Consider the following 18,288-nt stretch of genomic DNA (forward strand, 5'->3'; position numbering starts at 1 on the left):
AGAGGATAGGAAGGTCTGCCTTCTACTTCCCTTGAAATTAATGTTCTGAGGATAAAAAAACCCTTTTTATTTTCTTTTCCTCTTTTCTTATCTGCTTCATTACTCCTGAAATTGGCCAATGCACTGATAAAAATCAGTAGTGGCTGTGTCCACAGCTCTTTGCATTTTGTGACCCAGAGGTTTGCCCTGGAGGAAGGGTAGGATGCTGAATGCCTGGGCAGACATTAACCTAAGAAAGTGCTCAACCTCCTTCAAGAATATCCTAGAATCACAGAATGCACTCAGTTGGAAGGGATCCTTGAAGGTGATCTTGTCCAACCCCCCTGCAGTGAGCAGGGTCATCTTTAGCTCAGGTTGCTCAAGGCTCCATTAAGTTTGACCTTGAATGTCTGTGGGGATGGGGCCTGCACCATCTTTCTGGGCAACCTGTTCCAGTATTTCACTACCTTCATTGTGAAGAACTTCCTTCTAATGTCCAACCTAAATCTACCCTGTTCTAGTTTAAAACCATTGTCCCTTGTCCTAGCACTACAAGCCCTTTGTAAACAGCTCCTCCTCAGCTTTCTTGTAGGTCCCCTTCAAATACTGAAGTGCCTCTATAAGGCCTCTCTGGAGCCTTCTCCAGGCTTGAACGATCCCAACTCTCTCAGCCTGTCTTTGTAGGAGAGGATCTCCAGCCCTCTGATCATCTTCATGGCCCTTCTCTTGACCTATTCCAGAAGATCCACATCCTTCCTGTGCTGAGGACTCCAGAGCTGTATTCCAGGTGAGGTCTCACCTCAAGCAGTGCAGACTGACAGCATCATGTCATGCCACATCATGTCATATTGTATTGTAGCGTATCCTATCACATCTTTCTCTAGAGATATTCAAAACCCATCTGGATGCACTCCTGTGTGATCTACTCCAGATAACCCTGCTCTGGCAGGGGACTTGGACTGGATGATCTTTTGAGGTCCCTTCCAACCCCTAGCATTCTGTGATTCTGTGATATAACATATGCCACAACCTCTGGGAGGTACCTCTCACAAGGATCACAAAACTGGAGGTCTGCAGAACAGGCATGGGGAAAGTTTTCCATTGAAATTAGTGTCAGGACTGCTGGCTTATTAATCTTGACAGGAATCTCTTCCAGTCTCATTACAAAGATTAAAAGAAAAAAAAAAAAAAAGTGACTTTAAAAAGCTGAAACCAAGCATTTCATTTGGGGTAGATCAATAAAACAAGCAATCAAATCCAACCAACTGAACAAAAAAACCTCAAATAAACAAACAAACCCCCTGAAACTCCCAGAATTACATCACCTTAGTGATTTAATTTGAAAGTGATCATTTGAAAGCACACAGAGGCAAAACATCACTTATCTGCATATGTCCAATGAAACCAAGGAAAATACACTCAGTACACAACAACAGAGAAACAAATTTCTGTATTAGTTTGCTGTCTATCCTACCCTATTCTATTATAGATATATGGAATTATGTCACACATATGCATATGACATATGCATATATATGTGTACACATACATATAGATGTATATAGATGTATATATGTATATACAGGAACAGTGTGGCCAGTAGGACAAGGGAGGTTATTCTGCCCCTGTACTCAGCACTGGTCAGGCCACACCTTGAGTGCTGTGTCCAGTTCTGGGTCCCTCAATTCAAGAGAGATGTTGAGGTGCTGGAACGTGTCCAGAGAAGGGCAACAAAGCTGGTGAGGGGCCTGGAGCACAAATCCTATGAGGAGAGTCTGAGGGAGCTGGGGGTGTGCAGCCTGCAGAAGAGGAGGCTCAGGGCAGACCTCATTGCTGTCTACAACTACCTGAAGGGACATTGTAGCCAGGTGGGGGGTGGCCTCTTCTGCCAGGCAACCAGCAATAGAACAAGGGGACACAGTCTCAAGTTGTGCCAGGGTAGGTCTAGGCTGGATGTTAGGAGGAAGTTCTTGCCAGAGAGAGTGATTGGCATTGGAATGGGCTGCCCAGGGAGGTGGTGGAGGCACCGTCCCTGGAGGTGTTCAAGAAAAGCCTGGCTGAGGCACTCGGTGCCATGGTCTAGTTGAGTGGATAGGGCTGGGTGCTAGGTTGGCCTGGATGATCTTGGAGGTCTCTTCCAACCTGCTTGATTCTATATACAATACACAGATATATAGAATGTAAATAATTTCTGTGAGGAGACACAGCTTTCCTCTCCCAACCTGATTTAAAGAGTAGCATGCTACAGAATCTGTCTTAAATGTATTTGAGTGTGGCAGATGAGTGAGGATGATAGATTGTAAGGCAGCTGCAGGGAGAGACTAGTGCATGAGAAGATGTGGAGCCATGGGAATTATCCTCAAGGCTGATGGTTGTGAGTATCTTTATAACTTGCAGCCTGCAGCACCAACCAGATCCTGGGCTACATCAGGAGAAGTGTAGCCAGCAGGGCAAGGGAGGTGATTCTCCCACTCTGCTCTGCTCTAGTGAGACTCCACCTGGAGTACTGCATCCAGTTCTGGAGCCCCTGTTACAAGAGGGATGTGGAAATGCTGGAGTGTGTCCAGAGAAGGGTCACGAGGATGATCAGAGGGCTGGAGAACCTCTCCTGTGAGGACAGACTGAAAGAGTTAGGGCTGTTCAGTCTGCAGAAGAGGAGGCTGCGAGGTGACCTTCTTGTGGCCTTTCAGTATCTGAAGGGGGCCTAGAAAAAAGCTGGAGAAGGACATTTTAGGCTCTCAGGGGGTGACAGGACTAGGGGGAATGGAGCAAAGCTGGAGGTGAGGAGGTTCAGACTGGACATGAGGAGGAAGTTGTTGAGCATGAGAGCGGGGAGAGCCTGGCATGGGTTGCTCAGGGAGGTGGTCAAGGCCCTGTCCCTGGAGGTGTTTAAGGCCAGGCTGGCTGAGGCTGTGGGCAGCCTGCTCTAGGGTAGGGTGCCCCTGCCCCTGGCAGGGGGGTTGGAACTAGATAATCCTTGTGATCCCTTCCAACCTTGACTGATTCTATGATTCTATGATCTGAGGAATAACTTTGAATTATTTGGTATCAGAATTTCTTAGAAGTACATAATTTATACAGGCCAAGATGGAACTCCTGGTAAAACAAACTTATGTTTTTAAAAGGTCACACAGCAAGCAGTGAAAAAAATACATGAAGCATGAATAAGATCAGCTTAGATGTGGTGCTTAATGACATAGTTTACTGTCAACTTGGCAGTGCTAGGTTAACAGTTGGAATTGAGCTGAAAGATATTTTCTAGCCTAAACAAATCTATAGTCCAATAAAGAACAATGTCTTGGAAGATAACTATTCTGTAAGGGACTTAAAGTTCACAGCTGAGGTATTGAGATGGTTACACAGCAAGCTTTTCAAAAGGATTGCAAATGGTTCAAAAAGTGACCTGCTACCTAGATATCATCCTATTGAAACAGAGGAAGGGAAATAGCTACGTGGAAGTCACAGCCACAACTTGGTCATGATCTCATGCACACAAAGGACAGAGGCTTCTGAAAATAAAGTGCTTTTTAATCCAGCATGGGAAGGCAGAAAAACAGTATCACACAGTATCACAGTATTATTAGGATTGGAAGAGACCTCACAGATCATCAAGTCCAACCCTTTACCACAGAGCTCAAGGCTAGACCATGGCACCAAGTGCCACGTCCAACCTTGTCTTGAACAGCCCCAGGGACGGCGACTCCACCACCTCCCCAGGCAGCCCATTCCAGTGTCCAATGACTCTCTCAGTGAAGAACTTTCTCCTCACCTCCAGCCTAAGTCTCCCCTGGCGCAGCCTGAGGCTGTGTCCTCTCGTTCTGGTGCTGGCCACCTGAGAAAAGAGAGGAACCTCCTCCTGGCCACAACCACCCCTCAGGTAGTTGTAGACAGCAATGAGGTCACCCCTGAGCCTCCTCTTCTCCAGGCTAAACACTCCCAGCTCCCTCAGCCTCTCCTCGTAGGGCTGTGCTCAAGGCCTCTCACCAGCCTCGTTGCCCTTCTCTGGACATGCTCAAGCATCTCAATGTCCCTTCTAAACTGGGGGGCCCAGAACTGAACACAGCACTCAAGGTGTGATCTAATCAGTGCAGAGTACAGGGGCAGAATGACCTCCCTGCTCCTGCTGACCACACCATTCCTGATGCAGGGCAGGATGCCACTGGCTCTCTTGGCCACCTGGGCACACTGCTGGCTCATGTTCAGGCGGGTATCAATCAGCACGATCAAAGATTAGGAATTAAATCTTGACGAAGGCAGAGATGAAGTAATTGCAATTGGTTGCAATTATTAATAATGATCTCGGTTAACCTCTGGGGTAATTTCCCCAAGAACGTGGTCATTTTCTGCTACTTAGTCTTCAAATCAAGGCTCTTGGCTGGACTGGAAGCAATGGTAAAAGGATGGAATGAGATCCCTATGGACACATTTATATAGGAAACTTGAGATCAAAATGGCACCCACCCCTGAAGAATGCAGCTCTCTGGAGGCTTGTGGAAATGAATTCTTTAGCCCACTAAACTGACATGAGCAATATGAGAAAGGTGGAATGCCACATTCAAACCCTGTAGCCCTCAGAGTGGTTTTAATAAGGAACTGAAAGTTAATGCCATGTCCACAAAAGGAGAATATGTATCTGCTTAAATACTGTGAGTCTTCCTGTGTTCTGCTTTATGTGTCAGAATTAAAAACACATATAGCAAATGTGACAAGGGGCTTGCACACAGCTACACTGTTTTGGCTGCTAAGGAATTAACTGGAAAATCAACTGCCTCCTGAACTAAGATTCTTTCTCATTACTAAAAAACCTGGAGAGATAAAGTAGCAACAAGAGGACATCCAGGGGAGGGAGTGGGGAGAGCTTTCTTTTTCAACAGACTTCCAGGCAATCCCCTAGAGAGTGTGGGAGAGACTGCTTACAAGAAAGGTGAGAATAAGCAAGAGGCTTGGGAAAGCTGCTTTGTACAGCGTTGGGGAGCTGGTAGCCAGATAAGCAGGTGTAGGTTTTCCTGCCAATGCTGCTGAGGGGTTGTTGGAATGAAGAGCACCAGAGTCTGAGTTCTGTGAAGCCAGACATTGCTAGTGCTTTGAGAAAAGACAGGTTTCTTGAACCCCACTGGCTCCTGGCTTTCCTAAGAGGGAAGAATGCTATTATTAGTGATCTGACTGGGGTCACAACCCAGTCAGCAGCTGGGGAAATAACAACTACTAGTGTAGATGGCAAAACTGAGCCCTAGCCCCCTATATGTAAGCAGGAAAAGGAGTCAGTGCAGGGAGGCTTGCAAAAGCAGTGACCCATAATAAAAAGAGCAGTGCCTGGTTAGTCAGATCAGGCTCCTAAAATAGAAAGGAACTTTTGATAAATAGGTTGGCCTCGTTTGGGTCATCTTTTAAATATACATCTTTTCTGTTGAGTCCCTGAGGATGTTGCTTAGAAACTGGTGATGTAATATGACACTTCAGGCTTTAAAAATGAGTATTAGAGACTTTAAAATTAAGTGTTTTAAATGGTAGGCTAAGGCTCCTAGGTTCTGACAAGGATCAGTCAGCCCCAAAGGTTCAGACTGTATTTGAGACATAACGAACTCCTATTGTCTGGGTGTTATTTTTTGGTTTGTGCTGAAGCTGACCTTGAGTTTAGCACCTCTCTTTATCTGGTTTACAGATCTTCCTGGTGAGAGAAAGGCTCACACATGGACACATTTCTTGTTCTACATCTGGTTGACATCTGGAATGGAAACATCAGGCAGAGAGAGTAAAACATCATCTGGCCAAGACTGACACCAGTTCTACCCCAAAATGACTGATGCAACTGGTGTTATGTACATGAAGGTGAAAGCATTTTACGTGAGAGCAAATGAATATAAAGATTGCCACCTGCTGGCCTTGCAAACCGTGTTAGCTGGTCACAGACTGGTGGGATTGATAAAGCCATGGCAATGTCCTGCAAAGGATTTCTTGATGATGCAGCTTGACCATGCAGCATTTAGAAAACAATAGAAAAAGTCTTGGGATAGTCACAGACAGTCATAGAAATAGTTCTTGAGATGAAGGGGGCCTACAAGAAAGCTTGTAGGGACTGTCTACAAGGTCATGTAGCTCTAGGACTAAGGGACAACCGTTTTAAACTAGATAAGTATAGATTTTGTTTGGACATTGGGAAGAAGTTCTTCACTAAGAGGGTGATGCAACACTGGGACAGTTTGCCCAGGGAGGTGGTGGAGGGCCCATCCCTGTAGATATTCAAGATCAGTTTTGATGGAGCTCTGAGCAACCTGATCTAGCTGGGGAGGTCCCTGCTTACTGCAAGGGGACTAGCTCATCTCTAGAGGTTCTTTCCAACCCAATGCATTCTATGATTTGGAAAAGAAGACCTCATTAGCTCAAATTGTCAATGAAAAGGACCAATGTCCCTCTCTCAGATCAGTATAACCCCACAGGGAAGCTGCATTACTGACATCTCAGCATGAGTAGGTTCAGGATTGTCCCATTTGTTACCTCTCCCAGACCACTTGCCTACAGGGCTAAATGAATTTGGCCATGAACTCATGAGCTGCAAGGGCCTGGATGCAGATTCACTTCTGCACCAGAGTGCTTTATGCTGGCATATGTCTGAACACCAATCCATGCCACCTCCTTTCTCAGCCACAGCTTTTGCTTATTTCTCCCTTTTCAACTTCTGTTTGTCTGAGGAACTGACAGTTGATATTGAGCCCTTCTGAGCAGAGGGGAATGCCACTCCTGGCTCTCACAGCCCAATTTTGTGGAACACAGCAGATGTATGCAAGATAGACACAGATGCTTATACAGCTCCTCCCCTTGCTGGAATTCTCAATGCAGAGGTCTCAAGCCTGCTCCCTGATTTCATTTGTTTTGTCCAAATGCAATCACTTACAGATTTTCACACGTGGAAGAAGATGAGGTAGAAACTCTCCTACAACACAATCAGCTTGTGCACTTACTGGTAGAGGAACTTGAATGAGATTCATCTGCAAACAGAGCCTGTTGATTCAGAGAGCATTATTCTGAACATTATTTGTGGGCCTCATTATCTATCAAAAAATGTTCTGGTTTACAGATCTTTTTCTTGTACCCTGTAATTTAAATTAAAAAATCTTTTTGTTTTGTTTTTTTTCCTAAAGATATATTTTGATGATAAAATTAGAAGGGTAAGAGTGAAGGAGGATCATACTTGAAAACCAGACTGTGCTACAGTTCAGCAATAAAAGAGCCTTCCAAACTAGGGCTGTGCTCAGTGATTACTCTCAGTAATTATGTGTCAGAATGCTTTGGGGATGAATATAAAAAATTACTGGTTACATGGCTGCACGCATTCTTGTCCTAACATTCATTGCTAGTCAATGGAAGAGATTCAAATCCTCTGCTGGTTCTAAGTCAGAAAAGCGCTTAAGCATATACTGAAGTTCACCTCGCTTTGGTGCTCACATGGCTCTATGTAGGCAAGGCAAGGCAAAGCAAAGCAAAATATTCTGAAGTAGAACAAGAATTTAATCTTTATGTCATAGAATCGTAGAATCAACCAGGTTGGAAGAGACCTCCAAGATCATCCAGGCCAACCTAGCACCCAGCCCTAGCCAGTCAACTAGACCATGGCACCAAGTGCCTCAGCCAGGCTTTTCGTGAAGACCTCCAGGGACAGTGCCTCCACCACCTCCCTGGGCAGCCCATTCCAATGCCAATCACTCTCTCTGGGAAGATCTTCCTCCTAACATCCAGCCTATACCTACCCTGGCACAACTTGAGACTGTGTCCCCTTGTTCTATTGCTGGTTGCCTGGGAGAAGAGGCCTCCCCCCACCTGGCTACAATGTCCCTTCAGGTACTTGTAGACAGCAATGAGGTCACCCCTGAGCCTCCTCTAGGGTAAACAACCCCAGCTCCCTCAGCCTCTCCTCATAGGGTTTGTGTTCCAGGCCTTTCACCAGCTTTGTTGCCCTTCTCTGGACATGTTCCAGCACCTCAACATCAGATTGAAAGTGATAGCTAGAAATAATATCATGTACCACTCTTCATGTCAGGCTGTTTATGCTCCCTTATAGGAATTTATTGCTCTTATCTTTATATGCTATTGGGTGCATTGCAGTGTTTAATCTTCAGTGGAGTCACTCTTCTTTCCTTTATGTGAATGAGCAGTCCTGTGTCTCACTCAGGGCCAGCCCAGGGCTCTCCCTCATCTCATTTAGGCTGAACTAGATCTTTTCTACCAGGTGCTTTTGGAGTCTTTTGTTGCTGGGTGGTGGAGGAAGGAGCAGCACTTATTGCGGTAGTTTCTCTGACTGTCAGGCGCTCCACAGGCCAGGGACCTCCAAAAAAAAAAAGGGGGGGGGGGGGGGGGGGTGAAAGGAGGAAAGGTGGAGTCATAAAAATGGAGAAAAGGAATACAAGTAGTTGGAAGCCCAAGTCTCTTAAGTTCTTTTCTTTAATTAATTTTCCGCATTAGTGTCTACTCCCTCAACCTTGGAGAAGGACTCTAGGAGACAGGGAAGAAAAAAGCTTAAACTCAAGCATTTATAAAATGGTTTTTAGAGGTTTAGATTGGCTATTAGGAAAAATGTATTTACTGAAAGAGTGGTCAGGCAATGGAACAGGCTGCTGAGGGAGGTGGTGGAAGTGTTATCCCTGGAGGTGTTCAAGATGTATATGTGTATCACAGTATCTCACAGTATCACAGTATCACCAAGGTTGGAAGAGACCTCACAGATCATCAAGTCCAATCCTTTACCACAGAGCTCAAGGCTAGACCATGGCACCAAGTGCCACGTCCAATCCTGCCTTGAACAGCTCCAGGGACGGCGACTCCACCACCTCCCCGGGCAGCCCATTCCAGTGTCCAATGACTCTCTCAGGGAAGAACTTTCTCCTCACCTCGAGCCTAAATTTCCCCTGGCATAGCTTGAGGCTGTATCCCCTCATTCTGGTGCTGGCCAGATGTGGTGTGGTGTAGATGTGGTTCTTCAGGATACAGTTTAGTAGTCATGATGACTGGGTTAAGATCAGGCTCAATGATCTTAAAGGTCTTTTTCAATGTTAATGGTTCTACAATTCTGTTGAAATCAAGCTGAAAGCTTGCCTTAATAGTCATATAGAGTGGGATGAAGATCCCACAGCCTTTTCTAAGGGGTTCCATTTGCTTCAAGAAGGCCTGTGTCAAGGCCGTGTGGGATTGTGAGCTCTAGGCAAGTGCTTGGACTTGAATCTCAAAGGTCTCTTCCAACTTGAACAATTCTGTGGTCCTATGGTGCTAAGTTTTAATCAAACAATGACAGAAAATCTGGGGCAATAAATTTACATAAACAAAACGGGTGCAGAAGGAATTGGGACATACAGAAGAGGCAGGGAATGGTCTCTGCCATGCACAACCAGCGTCAGTATTTTCATTCAGGATAAAAAAAATACTTTTTAAGGGTGGAAGAACTTACGCACATAAATTCCACAGCCTCAGTTTTGCACTGCAGGATAAGAGACATTTTTCACAGTTATTGACAAAGGACATTCCAGCAACTAGTGAGATCTGGATTTCATTATATATTTTGGACTACAGTGCAAAAATGCTATCTGCCAGAAAAAAAAAAGGTGGCTGAAGCATGTTTCATTAATATATTGCTGCTGTTCTTGGATTATACCTCTGTAGAGGCTTATGTCTGAAATGGCACAGCTGATAGGGTATACATTAGATAGCATTTCAAGGTTTATTTGTTTTTGATATGATTCTCTTGCAATATACAGAGGCCATCCACGTTCCTATTTTTAAGCATTTGGAGACAAACTGTTACTACCTTTCTCCAACTGGATGATTGCTGTGGACTGTTTCTGCAGCACATAAGTGCCTATGTATTGGAAGCACTAATATTACTACAGTGTAGGAAGTTCTTACCATCAAGTATGGTAGCTGTCTACATACTCTATAACTTCCCAGTTGTGCTAGTTTGAAGCAAGCTAGAATGTTTTGTGAAAAGAACTAGATAATAGGCTGTGAAATGAAAACAATTGTGATGTCTCCTTCCCTCATCAGTCTCACTGAGAACTGTGGGAACAAAAAGTAAACATTAGATAACATTCTCCATTTTGGTTCTCACTTTGCTTTTGCCTTCAGACCGAGCCACATCTCCTTAACCTCACTGCCACTAACCTTCCTTCTTAACCTCTTGGCTGCACCTCTATTCTTTCTCAGGATTTGGGGTAAGGTTGAGAGGGGCAGGGGGAGGTGTTGGGGTGGTTGAGAACCCCTCATGGGGACTCAGGTTTCTGGGAGGGGAGTTGTGCTTCTGTATTACTTATCCTTTATATATTTTTGTATATAACTGTATATATTGTAAATAGCTGCTTGTATATTGTGCTGCTGTAAATAAATAGCTTCATTTGTATTCCCAGGGCCCGTCTGAGTTAGCTGGGGCATTTCCAAAAGTGGGGGGGGGGGGGAGGGTTGCAGCCTAAACCACCACACCAGTGCAGGCAGCATCTGTCTAAATACATGGGATAAAACACTCCCACGTTGTCAGCATTCCTGTCCAATGAATGGGCTAGGTCACAGGAGAAACTGTGGCAGGAGGCCTGTGCTGAACAAACATGGAAGACCAAAACAATTGTGTTTATTTCCCTGTCACATCACCTTAGATTTATTGATTACAAGAATCTCCCTCACAATTCATGATCTCCAAAAAGAACAATAAAGAGAGAAAAATCTGCATAATAAAGATCCATATGACAGATTGCTTCAGAGAAACATGCAGTGAGTAATACTCCATTGCTGGTTTTGCTTTCTCATCTTCACGTCAAAGGCAGTTTTATACATAAACCCACAAGCATCCCTGATACGTGAACCCAGCTGCCTTGAGATCAGTGGCAAAGTTGCTGTCTCCAGTGAAGACTCCTGGATTTTGCTTGTATTTAGAGGATACAATTGAGCTGAAAACTTAAGAAGATCACAGCGACCCAAAAATTAAAGAGAGAGAAAAAAACAAGAAAGGAAATATATTGTGAAAGAGATCCCAGGTGAAATAATTGGTCCAAGTTTTCATGTCTGGATGTTGTTATTCTTTCCACAATTACCATAGCAAGCTCCTGCTTTCACTTAGGGGAGGTGACCTGGGTTTTTTCCAGTAGCAATGGAAATTTAACATACAAATGGCCAGAACTGTTAAAGCTGCTTTACTCGTGTGTCAGCACTAGGAAAATCAAGACATATCAGACATAGTTCAGTCAGACACAAAACTTTGTGAGCGTGTATGTGTGTCCATGGACTCAAAATGGAAATCAAGAAACTGAAAACTGCTGCTTACGAAGAAGAGATTATTTTAAGTAACAAGTAATGTACAGTGATGTAAGCATGGGTAAAACATGCAGATATCTTAGAAACTCACATTGATGGAGTAAGGAAGTCTAATTTATACTAATACCACCTTCACTAAGCATAAATACAGGCTGGGCAGTGAGTGGCTGGAGAGCAGCCCTGAGAAGAGGGACTTGGGGATGCTGGTGGATGAGAAGCTCAACATGAGCCAGCAGTGTGCACTTGCAACCTGCAGCACCAACCAGATCCTGGGCTACATCAGGAGAAGTGTAGCCAGCAGGGCAAGGGAGGTGATTCTCCCACTCTACTCTGCTCTGGTGAGACTCCACCTGGAGTACTGCATCCAGTTCTGGAGCACCTATTACAAGAGGGATGCGGAGATGTTGGAGCATGTCCAGAGAAGGGTCACAAGGATGATCAGAGGGCTGGAGAACCTCTCCTGTGAGGACAGACTGAAAGAGTTGGGGCTGTTCAGTCTGCAGAAGAGGAGGCTGCAAGGTGACCTTCTTGTGGCCTTTCAGTATCTGAAGGGGGCCTAGAAAAAAGCTGGGGAGGGACTTTTTAGGCTCTCAGGGAGTGACAGGACTAGAGGCAATGGAGCAAAGCTGGAGGTGGGGAGGTTCAGACTGGACATGAGGAGGAAGTTGTTCAGCATGAGAGTGGTAAGATCCTGGCATGGGTTGCTCAGGGAGGTGGTCAAGGCCTCATCCCTGGAGGTGTTTAAGGCCAGGCTGGCTGAGGCTGTGGGCAGCCTGCTCTAGGGTAGAGTGTCCCCGCCCATGGCAGGGGAGTTGAAACTGGCTGATCTTTGTGGTCCCTTCCAACTCTGACTGATTCTATGATTCAGGTGTGAAGGTACTTAGCACGGCCTGTCTACCACAGGTGGAAATGCCACTGTATTTGGCCCTCTGGTTCCCTTCATCATCCTTTCTAGAGCAGTATCTAATATTAGATGCTCATACGGTGCATATTCTTATGAAGTCACCAACTCATTTCATCTCCCATAGCATGTAATTTTCTAATCTCTGGCAGCATGAGGCCACATATCCACACCCTCAGAAACCATTTGGGATATATCAGCTCACTGCAGGATACAAAAGAGATGCCCAGATACCTTGGGCCATTTCACTCCTTTTCCACAGACTCTGCTCTGTGTTAAATTTGTGTTGCTGGTACTACAGTTGCTACCCCTCCCAGAGGGCAAAAAAACCCCATTCAAGACAGAGAAAGTAACCCAATCTATTATGGATGTCCCAGTTTAGGGCCACAAGATACCCAGGACCGAAGGATAGAAATTATATTTACTCATTTTGGGGAGTAAAAACAAAAATGCTGCACACTGATTGGAAGTTTGAAGGAAGATTATATTTACAAGTACATACGTACAAAAGGCAAACAGGTAGAATGAATACAACCCCAAGCAGCGCTACAAGCTGGGGACGGAGTGGCTGGGAAGCAGCCAGGAAGAAAGGGACCTGGGGGTACTGATAGATAGTAGCTGAAGATGAGCCAGCAGTGTGCTCAGGTGGCCAAGAGAGCCAATGGCATCCTGGCCTGCATCAGGAAGAGTGTGGCCAGTAGGACAAGGGAGGTTATTCTTCCCCTGTACTCAGCACTGGTCAGGCCACACCTTGAGTGCTGTGTCCAGTTCTGGGCTCCTCAATTCAAGAGAGATGTTGAGGTGCTGGAACGTGTCCAGAGAAGGGCAACAAAACTGGTGAGGGGCCTGGAACACAGCCCTGTGAGGAGAGGCTGAGGGAGCTGGGGGTGTGCAGCCTGGAGAAGAGGAGGCTCAGGGGTGACCTCATTGCTGTCTACAACTACCTGAAGGGAGGTTGTAGCCAGGTGGGAGGTGGCCTCTTCTGCCAGGCAACCAGCAACAGAACAAGGGGACACAGTCTCAAGTTGTGCCAGGGGAAGTACAGGCTGGATGTTAGGAGGAAGATCTTCCCAGAGAGAGTGATTTCCCATTGGAATGGGCTGCCCAGGGAGGTGGTGGAGGCACCGTCCCTGAAGGTGTTCAAGAAAAGCCTGGCTGAGGCACTTAGTGCCATGGTCTAGTTGACTGGCTAGGGCTGGGTGCTAGGTTGGACTGGATGATCTTGGAGGTCTCTTCCAACCTGCTTGATTCTATGATTCTGTGATTTACAAACTAGGACAAGTCTCCTGAACTAAAATCCCCTGGAATACTCCTCCTCATCCAGCCTCAGCAGGCCTGAAAACAGGCCAAAACTGCCCTCCCAGCCTCAGGCCCACAAGGCCTCAGCAGGCCTCGTGATGCGTCTGAAAACGCCCTGCCAGCTGGAAGCTCTCTCCCCACACAAACCATGAGGTAAGTAGGGACATGCACTCCTCTCTAAGAGAGGAGTAGAATCAGGGGGGTGGAGAGTGTGATATCAGCCAGGCACTGCTTTATAAGCTATGACACCAGAAAGTGGAACAGAATCACAATGTTACAATACCCTGGCACAACTCTATCTCCTTTTGGAGGACTTGGAAAATGCTTGAGCGTGTCCAGAGAAGGGTGACGAGGCTGGTGAGAGGCCTTGAGCACAGCCCTACGAGGAGAGGCTGAGGGAGCTGGGATTGGTTAGCCTGGAGAAGAGGAGGCTCAGGGGAGACCTCATTGCTGTCTACAACTACCTGAGGGGTGGTTGTGGCCAGGAGGAGGTTGCTCTCTTCTCTTGGGTGGCCAGCACCAGAACGAGAGGACACAGCCTCAGGCTGCACCAGGGGAAATTTAGGCTTGAGGTGAGGAGAAAGTTCTTCCCTGAGAGAGTCATTGGACACTGGAATGGGCTGCCCGGGGAGGTGGTGGAGTCGCCGTCCCTGGGGCTGTTCAAGGCAGGATTGGACGTGGCACTTGGTGCCATGGTCTAGCCTTGAGCTCTGTGGTAAAGGGTTGGACTTGATGATCTGTGAGGTCTCTTCCAACCTTGGTGATACTGTGATACTGTGATACTGTGATACTTTATCTCTGTGGTCTTCTTAAGGGACCATGACCCAGACCACCACAATGGAATAACAGCATTGCAACTTATCAAAACCTGACTGCTGAAATGTACTGGTTTCACACCTCCACTGCTGCTCCACCTCTTGAAAACTGTCTGTAAATAACTATTGCTAGCAGTTGCTGGAGGTGAAAACATTGCAGCACTCCAAGACTGTGTGCCCATAACCTCACTCTTGGAAATGTATTATTACATCTGATAAAACCTTACTCTCATTAACTGTTAAGAATGCATTTAAGGAGAAAGATTTTATGATTTCAGCCATGGTGGCTCTGAGTAGCCTGGTGGTGGCCAGCATGCTGGTGTACTTGCAAGCAAACATTTCAGACATCAAGAAGACATTTTCTCTAGGGAGATTATAATCTCTGTTGAAGATTCTAGGTGGGTTGATGGATGCAAGAGCTCAAGAGAACATGAGAGAATGGAGGCAGGAGTGCCAGGCCATTGTCTTAGGCCACCGGTGACCAAAGTTATATCAATTAGCTCAGTGGCAGTGGTGTGGAAGCACTTTAGCAAAGAGGACATTGTTGGGATTTTTAAGCAACAATATAAAGAAGAACGAGTATGTTTTTCCCCCCAAATGTTAAGTGACAAAATGTGGTTTTATTTATCAAGAGCAGGAAACAAAGAGAATGCAGTACAGAACTAACCTCTCATTACTTAGTTCATCTAAGGCAAGATCTCAAGTTTTTGTGTTAGAGAAATTTTTCCTCATTTCTCTACCAGTAGCCAAAAAAGTCTGACATCTCTGTGACTAACATCTGCATGCCATCATGCACAGCAGACGGTGGGCTATAAAATGTCAAGAAGTTTTGCTAATGGAAAGATCAGCAGCAGACTGGAACACCAAACAGAACTATTTATAGAGGGAGAGGTCTAATTCTCTTTGAGAAGAACAACACAAGTGATTGAAAGACTGAGAGACTGATTTATGAGGAGATAGTGGGGAAAAAAGTAGGTATGTTAAGTCTGGGCAAACGACAAGCTGCCAGGCTGTGATATGAACAATCAGAGAAGAGGAGATTTTTTTGCTGGGAAGGTTAGGGCAATAGGAACACCAGACAAAGTCTAGAGTGAGGCTTTTGAGGCTAAGGAGATGTATTAACATTTTGCAAGCAACTTCCCAAGGGAAATAGCAAGATCTCATGTGCCTGAGTCACTTAAATCTGATCTGCACAGAGCATTAGAAAATATCTTGTTGGTGGGGAATAAGTCCTAGATGATTGGATTGGTCTTTTGCATTGCTCCATATCTTTCTGGCATTCCAGTCCTGGTGAGTACTGAGTACATACACATCCTATATAGAATAAAAGAAAATAGGAAGTGTCTACCCAAGCTTCAGGTGGGACTTGACCCATTGTAAACGCAAGTCTGCTGGTCCTGCAGAACAGGCACAGATGTCACGGAGTGAGCCAAGCCCTGCTAGGCTCACACATCATCAGCTAACTCATTAGTTAAGCTGTAAAGGCACAGCCAAATATTTTTCCCTTTTCCTACCTGCCAGTTCTAACACAGCTGCATCTGAAAGCAGACCTGGAAGGCAAGTAACAGTGCAATTGTAATTTGGAGCTTAACTCAGCTGGTGGACCTGGTCCAGGTGTCATGGGAGGTGGAATAACAACTTGATTCCTAGGAGCTCTCAACACCATGACAAGCCAGTTCCTAGATGCCTTTTTTTTAACCATTCAAATATGATGAGTTGATATCAAATATTAAGGCTCATAGCACTTCCTCTTAGCATTTTCAGAAAATCAGCTACTTCACAATCTTTAAGGGAAGGCAGTGAAGGAGTTATTTGCTTGAATGTACCTGACAGATTTTCCAAGTCATGGCCATACTCAGTATGGAAACAGCCTTGATTTTCCCATTGTCCCTGGTTTCAGTGGATTTACTCTGTATGAAAGATTGTGTCACTACCCTTGCAGGGGCAGCATGTAGGAGTTCTTGTAGAGAAAGAAAACGGAAGATTTCTATGACTTGATTCTTTCAGTCTATTCACATCTGATTTAAACAAGCTTAGAAGAGATGGAACCTGGTATGCAAGCCTGTTTTAGTGACCATGCAGACACAGACAGGTTGTCTGGGATTATTGCATGGTAACTCAGCAGTCTATTTAGAGAACAAGCATTATGAGGAGTGACTGAATGAACTAGGATTGCTTAGTCTGGAGAAGAGGAAGCTGAGGTGAGACCTCATTGCTCTCTCCAACTCCTGGAAAGGAGGTTGTAGTGAGATGAGTATGATCTCTTCTCCCTAGTATCGAGTGATAGAACAAGAGGAAATGGTCTGGAACTGTGCCAGGGAAGGTTTAGATTGGATATTAGGAAAATTTTATTTCCTGCAAGAGTGATCAGGCATTGGAACAGGATGCCCAGAGAGGTGGTGAGTCACCATCCTTGGAAGTGTTCAAGAAACGTGTGGATGTGGCACTCTGGGACATGGTTGAATGGCCATGGGGGTCATAGGCTGATGGTTGGACTTGATATTAGAGGTCTTTTCCAGCTGAAACAATGCTCTAAGTCTTATTGCACAACCTTCACAGCCTTGTTTGCCACCAAACCATACCATAACTGTTTCGCAACGCCATCTAGTGACGCCTATGGATGCCTCAAACACACTGAAATCCTTTGCTCTTGTCTCATTTTATTGCACCAAACTCAACAGCCAATGGTTTTGCAAGGAGAAATGTTTACATTTTACAGTGACAATTAGACTAAGTGATATGCTATCAACTTTTGAACCACAGGACACGAGCTGTTAGTGTGTTCTAAATGAAAACTGTAATTGTCCACTGAAGCAACAACTATTCCCAGGCAGTGTCGAGATTGGGTTGTCAGTCACAGGTCTGCCCTAGCTTCATGTCTTGGTGCGAGGTCTTGTGATATACAAATTCCCTTCTCCTTTTAATATAAATAAAAACATTCCCAGTCATGTTCCATGGGAAAATAACCCCCAAATAAATACAACATGCAAATTAAACTGCTACTCTTCTTTTAGAGTGAATAAAGTATCCTCCCCTTAATCAGAAGCCTATTAAAATGGAAAACTTGCTGAGAATGTACTGATGATTCCTCCACTTAATGAGTCTGCTACATAGAAAGCTTCCAAGGTTTACAGGTCTGTGAGGAATGAGAGGGAAAAAGAGTCATAGAAAACCCAATAAACTCCTTCTACAATCTTTAGCTGTCTAGAAAGCCATAAATATTTTTTCCACATACTTTTTCAAACTTTAATGTTTTGTAAAATGTTGAATTATTGCTTGATATTTTTTTTTTTAAACTTTGGAACTGATGCTTTTATTTTTCTCTAGTCAAAATGAAACCAACAAATTCCCTCCCCCTCCCTCCCCCAACAAGATTGTAGAAAACTTTATGTATGAAAAATGTAATAATTCTGAGGAATGGTGAAGCCCTTATTATCCTGTAGCAAGCTTGTAAATCAATTCTCGCCCTTTCTAATGACCATTCTTACTCTGGTAATCCATTTGCCATTCTTGGTCAGGTCATAACAGGAAGTTACTTTGCATCTCCTGTATTCCTCCCATCCTGTCCCTTTTGAAGGGTTATGGCTGTTTCATGACACAAGCATTTGGTCTGGGTTTTGCATTGAACAGAAAGTTTTGGAGCAAACCTTTAATCCAAAACACACATCCTCAGCCCCTTTCTCTAGCTAACTCTACAGCCAAAAGGCTGTGATGAAGAGATACACTGTTCTCTCAGCAGCACCCAACATAGGCCAAACTCATTCATAGTTGATGAGTTTGGATGAAAAATGGTACTTCAAAACTTTCCACTATGCAAGGGGGAAAAAAAGAGCACATTCAGACCAGTAGAATTCTCCATCATCCATGCAAAATACTGGGCGCCCTCTAGAAGGCAGCCTGTAGTCTGAACAGAAAGCTATGAGGGTGTGAGTTAGCAATAACTAGAAGCCCTGATTGTGTGATAAGTCTATTTTAGTAATAAAATCTCTGACCACAGATGCATTTCTG

Source organism: Pogoniulus pusillus, chromosome 5 (assembly GCF_015220805.1).
Source record: "Pogoniulus pusillus isolate bPogPus1 chromosome 5, bPogPus1.pri, whole genome shotgun sequence".
In the NCBI taxonomy this organism is placed as follows: domain Eukaryota; kingdom Metazoa; phylum Chordata; class Aves; order Piciformes; family Lybiidae; genus Pogoniulus; species Pogoniulus pusillus.